Source organism: Lontra canadensis, unplaced genomic scaffold, assembly GCF_010015895.1.
Source record: "Lontra canadensis isolate GAN:19392208 unplaced genomic scaffold, GSC_riverotter_1.0 scaffold98, whole genome shotgun sequence".
In the NCBI taxonomy this organism is placed as follows: Eukaryota; Metazoa; Chordata; class Mammalia; order Carnivora; family Mustelidae; genus Lontra; species Lontra canadensis.
The window spans coordinates 6,796,877-6,803,116 of record NW_022631092.1 but is presented as its reverse complement, the minus strand read 5'-3'; positions in this window follow the sequence as shown (position 1 = coordinate 6,803,116).

Sequence of the window (6,240 nt, the reverse complement as noted above, 5' to 3'; positions counted from 1 at the left end):
AGGGGAGAGGATATTTTGGTCTGTTTTCTTTTTAAAGAGTGAATCTCCAACATGGTCACATGCTAATGAGAGGCCAGGAGAGAGGAGGAAATGTCAACTAAGGGAGAAATGCATGGAAAATCAATCAGATGAGGTTTTTCAAGGAAGTGGAAAGGGAGAGGGTCCAAAACACTTGAAGGGATTAGCCTAAATTCTGAGGAGAGATGTCTGGGCCCCTATCTCTTCAATTGTGGCCAGAGAGCAAAAACAAAAACGGAAAGGATAAAATCTGTTTGATGGCAGGATGTTGAGAGGATTTCTGCCAACTGAATATCTCTCCTCAGGTTATCTGTGGAGAGTGTGGACAGAGATGTTGGGGAAGGTGGTATCTTGAGGAGAATGGGGGTCTGAAATAGTGGATGCCTTGAGCCCTAGGGAGAGAGCTGACAATGGCAGGGAAGAAAATTCTGGGCCACAATGAAGGTACACTTGTGATGGAGGCTGTGATGGTGGAGTCCCCTGAGTCTGCAGCTGTGTGATTTTTTTTCTCCCACTGCACCCAGTATCCTAGAGAGAGGGACAGAGAAGAGGAATAATTGAATTAACTTCGGGCCTGGGCTCTGCTGAAAGGGTGTTGGAAAAGATAAGGGGGCAATGGAGGTGAGGACATTAGAAGAAATAGAAGAGGGACTCCAGGCTGGAGGGATAAGCAGAAGCGACTGATACTGGGAGAAAATAAAAAGCCAGAAAATCAGAGGAGCCATGGTATCACACGACAGTGGCAGGAGAGGCTGTGGATTGTGGCCAGCCCACAGGACATTGGGATTTAACATTACAGAGCGAGGAGCGGTTCCAAGATGACTAGGGTGGGGTCAGGGAGGCTCAGGAGTAGAGGGGGCTACAGTGGAGAGACCAAGCTGTTGAGGAGGTTGTCCATGGAAATGTGATATCATCCCAGATGACGATGACAATCAGACTTGTCCCCAGAAGAGGGAGAGCGATATCTTCTATGAATGAGGTAGAAGCATGATGACATCAAAGAAAAGCCAAGCAGGTGGCAGGAGTCCCCTGAGGTTGGTTTTCACAAGCGGGGGGTGGTTGATGGTTTGTTCAGCTCAGGCCCCCATCCCAGCTCCTGAGCTCAAGGGCTGAGAGAGAAGGGCCATTCCACCTAAGAGGGTCCAAAGGGAAGCCATGCCCCTGAGGGGAGAGCCATGTACCATCGGGCCATCAGGGCGGGGTGGGGAGGGGGAACACAGCAGCCCAGGGGAAATTTTGGAGGGAGGGGGGCCATGGGAGGTCAGAGCTAAAGCTCAGTGTGATGGGGATTAAGAGTGATCAAAAGTCTAGCGGGCAGAAGGGGCTATATGCTGGGGCTGGGTGGTTTTCCTGGCTGTAGTTTTATTTAAAGGAATCTGCCCATGTAGTGAGTTATTGGGGCTGGGGGGAGAGGGGCCTCTCGGAAAGGGTCAGCAACAGCCCCGATTGTTCTTCCTATTTCTGAGAGAGCCCCGCTTCCTGCGCACAGTCTGGCATCATGACTCAGCCCCTGTAGGGATGAGCAGTGACCTTTGGTGGCTGGATAATTACAGTAGCTGCCGGAAGGGGCGGCAGGGTCCCACACAGCCTCCCGGACAGAGTCTGGCTCTGTGGCCAGAGCATAGATACCAGGCGCAGTTGGGTTTGGGAGGTGATCTGTTTGGCCTGAGATTAGCAGAGAGTAAAGAACAAGTCCCTGCTAGGCTCTCGGGCTTAGAGCCCATGTTCAGAAGCTCAGTCACGGGTCACACACACGACACACCATGTCTTCTCTTAGGTGGTCCCATCTCCTGCTGGTTTCCAGTAGGCCGTCAGCCTACTTGTCAACACTCTGACGCCGAGAGCTGTCCCCACCAAGTCCGCTTCCCTGTGGAGACACCCTGGCCAGCTGGGAAAACTCTGATGCTCTCTGAGGTCCACCCTGACTGGTCCAGATAACTTCTCCACATGGCATTCCATTCCAGCTTTCCAGATGCTGCCAAAGCCACATGCACGCTCCCACACTGCCCCCCCCCCCGCCTCCCACCAGGGAAGATGGAACAGGTATGCCACCCAGTGCAGGGGCAAGTGGAGAAAACAGGCAGAGCTCTCCAGGCTCTGAGTTCCAGTCTTGGGTTCCTCTTCCATAGAATGTGGCTAATCATATCTGTTTATCCACTTCAGAGCAGTCATGGGAAGATCAATGAGATGATGTATTTATAAATCTTTCTGTTACTAGAACTGTTCAAAAGTGGCCAGTTAAGTGTTTTCTGGGAACAAAGGAGAGCCACCATTGTGGTTTTCTGGCTTCCCTATAATAACTGGCATCCGCACAGCACTTTCTAATGTACAAAGCATTTTCGCAAACACGATGAAAGGCAATCCTATTCAAAAGTGCCTAGCATGGGGGCGCCTGGGTGGCTCAGTGGGTTGAGCCTCTGCTTTCAGCTCAGGTCATGATCTCAGGGTCCTGGGATCGAGCCCCGCATCGGGCTCTCTGCTCAGCAGGGAGCCTGCTTCTTCCTCTCTCTCTGCCTGCCTCTCTGCCTACTTGTGATCTCTGCCTGTAAAATAAATAAATAAAATCTTTTTTTTTTTTAAGTGCCTAGCATGGGGCCGGACACACAGAGCATATTGGTAAATGATAACTATTGCTTTCTTGTTTGGCCATCACAGCTCCAGGTTATAAAGGAGAGGACCAAGCCATAGAGAGGGTAATGAACCTTCCAAACTCTCTTGGAACTAGTTCTGACACTGAGGATTCTGGTTTCCAATCGGGGGCCCTTTTAATAGCATCTCTGTAGACCTCTTTCCTCAATGATCCTAAACTTCGGAGAGGGCCAGGAGTCACTGGAAAGGGAAAATGAGTACATTGCTTTGGGCCTCTTTTCTGCCCCATTCTGCAGGACAGCCCTGATAAGGAGCCCACAGAAAACCCAAACCCAGGAATGAGGAGAGAAAGAGGGAGTAGGAAGGTGGGAAAGGAAGAAAATAAACAAGGCAGCTGAAGACCCGCCAGAGAAGAAACTGTGACCAGTGAGGCAGAGAGCTGCTGGATGACAATGTCTCTGGAGGAGGAAAAGCAGGGCCCAGAGGATGGAGAGAGCATGCCAGAGGCCCAGGGAGGAGCTGGAAAGCAGTTCTTGGTGAATCAGGCGTGCAAAGAGCTGTGTGTTCCTTCTCGGTGAAGGATATTAATGCTTTATTGACCCAAGGCATGGGAGAGGTAGCTAGGGAGGACTCCGCTCAGGGCTGGCTCGGGGACAGTGGGGGAGGCAGGGGCTATGGGCAGGGGTGGGAGAGGAAGCCCCAGGGAGGAAGAGCCCATGGGAAAGGGAGTTGGGGTGGAGGCAGATGACATCAGGATGACTCCTTGTGTGGCAGCAGAGGGCACTGACCCAACACCTGGCTTGGTGACCCGAGGTCACTTGGGATGTTCTGGGCAACTAGCCATTTTGCACTGCCCTCCCTGTGCCACATGTCTCTGAAGGCCTTGGACACCTCGGCCCTACTCACCAGCCCACGCTGGCCCTAGATACTTAGCATGCATCGGGCCACATCCAGACGATTGCAACAAAATTAGCCAATTTCCAAAACCCATTAAATACGCCTCCTGATAGCATCTCTCTCTGGGCCATTTTCAAAAGCGTGAAACGCCTGGGGAGGCTTTACAGTGACTCGTCCTGAGCCATCCTCTCCTTTCCTCAGCCTGATTTCATGGACTGAGTGGTCACTGCTGGTGGCTCATGCAGGGGCCGAGCCCGGGCTCTGACGATCCTGTGGCCAGGACTCTTAGTGCCTCCCGGAGAAGTCTAATTGCACTCACCCAGCCCTGACTGATGAACACTGCAGTGTACCAGGCTGCTGGACTGTGGGTTCCAGCTCCAGCTTGGCAGGAAGTTGATAGCATGTTCCCCAGCCCCCACCCCCTCAGCTCCAGTGACCCTCCTTATAAGATGGGAGCAAAATGAATACAGAACTCACGGGGGAAAGGAAATGGAATCAAGAAAAGCATAGCGTTGAAAAGCATCCTCTGAATTACCTAGCGTTCCTCCTTCACTTTAGACCTAAGAAACCCAAGGCCCAGAGAGGAGACGAGACTGCCCAGTGTCACACAGCTAGTTAGCAGCAGAGCGAGGACAAGAAGCCAGGCCTCCATCTCTGGGGTTTCTGCTGTCCCCACGGGTCAGTCTGGTGAAGACTGCTGGGCCCGATAAGGCATAACCATCAGACTTCCAGAAGGCACCGGAACTGAAGTCTGAAAATGTGGGTCCAAATCCTGATCTTGTCCCTTAAAAGATGTATAACCTTAGCAAGTTATTTAACCTTGTTTGCTGCCATTTCCTCATCTATATAATCCTCTACATGGAATCTTGTGATCATATAAAAAGACAGCATCTGCGGGGTGCCTACTGGCTCATGGGACTGACTCTTGATCTCAGGGTTGTGAGTTCAAGCCTCACGTTGGGCACAGAGCTTACTTAAAGAAGATGACATTTGCCCAGCACATAATAGATACTGAAATTTTCTTTTCCTATACCACACTCTCACCCTCCTTTCTCCTTCTATAAAACATTCTACCTTTTACTTGATTATAAATTCCTTGAGGGAAAGGACTGCTTTATCCGTCTTTGTAATCCTAGCGCCTGACACATAGTAGGGCCTCAAGAGAGGATTCTGAAATATGGTCAAAACACTGCAGCAGCTCTTGGTCTCTGGGGCTCTTCCTGCAGTTTTCTCTTTAGGAATTTTCTCAGGCAGGGCAGTGAAGGAAGAGAAAAGGGGACACGGGCTGTAGGGTAGGGCAAGAGGTGGTCACGCCTCCCGCCTGCCATCTGAAGTCAGTGACACTGAGAGAGCCGGACATCTGGGGATCTTCTCCCTGCTGGGATGGGCCAGGGCAGTCGGGTCATCTGCTGAAAGGAATCGCGTCCACTCCTAAAGAAAAGGCAGCATAGAGAGACAGTTCAGCCACTGATGTAGGAGGGAAGACGGCACGCAGGGAAGGGAACCAAGAAAAGAGCTCAGAACTTCTGATAAAGACAGAGAAAGGAAGGAGGCTAAGGGCTGGAGGAGTAGAGAAGGAATGAGAAGCTGAAAAGGTAGGAAGTCTTAGAGGCCAGGTCATCCTCGAGGAAAAGGAAGGTACTAACATTTTCTGCTTCCGTGGGGCAGCAGCTCTAGAAGGGAAGGCGTGGAGTGGGATAAGGTGTGCCAGATTCCAGAGCAAATGTAGGCACAGAGCAGGTGTTCTTGGCCAGGCTAGACTCCCCCCACCCCCGGTTCTTTCATCCTAGGCAAAGTACAGAGAAGAGGAGGGAGGGATGGGGGGAGGAAAATGTGAAGTGACAATGTGACATGAAGCTACAATTGGGCAGTTCCTGAGCTCAGTCCAGCTCTCAGTCCAGCTGAGCACTGGAATCCGCTGGGGGAGCTTCCAGCAGTACTGATGCTCAGGTCCCGTCCCCCAGAGATCCTGACAGAACTGGTCTGGGGTAGGCCTCAGATACTGGAATTTTGTAAAGGCTCCCCCAGGGGATTGTAATGTACAGCCAGGCCTAAGAGAGGATGTGGGGGACAGATGGATCCTTCGTGTCTCTCATTCCCTGGGTAGGGCCATCCCTAGGGACCACAAGGTTGGGTGAGAGCTCCAATATTCCTACCTGGACAGCAGGGGAAATGGATTCACAGCTAGACTGGGGTTCACGTGGCTTTGCCCCTCACTTGCTCTGTGGGTCCTTGGGCAGGGGACATCGTCGTTCAGGCTTCATCTTTTTATTTTTATTTTTACTGAAAAATAATTGGCATACAATATTGTATTAGTTTCAGATATACAACACAGGGATTTGATATCTATGTATACTATAAAACTGTCACCATGATCAGTCTAGTTACTATCTGTAACCGTTAGTTGTTGCAAGAGTATGGACTGTATTTCCTGTTCTGTACATTATATCCCGATGTCTTGATTATTTTATAACTGGAAGATTGTACCTCTTCATCCCCTTCACCTATTTCATCCATCCCTCCCATCCCCCTCCCCACCGGCAACCACCAGTCTGTTAGGCTTCATTCATTTAAAGAGGGAGTGAGGAGCGCCTGGGTGGCCTCTGGCTTTGGCTCTGGTCATGATCCCAGAGTCCTGGGATAGAGCCCCGCATCGCATCGGGCTCTCTGCTCAACAGGGAGCCTGCTTCCCTTCCTCTCTCTCTGCCTACTTGTGATCTGTCTGGCAAATAAATA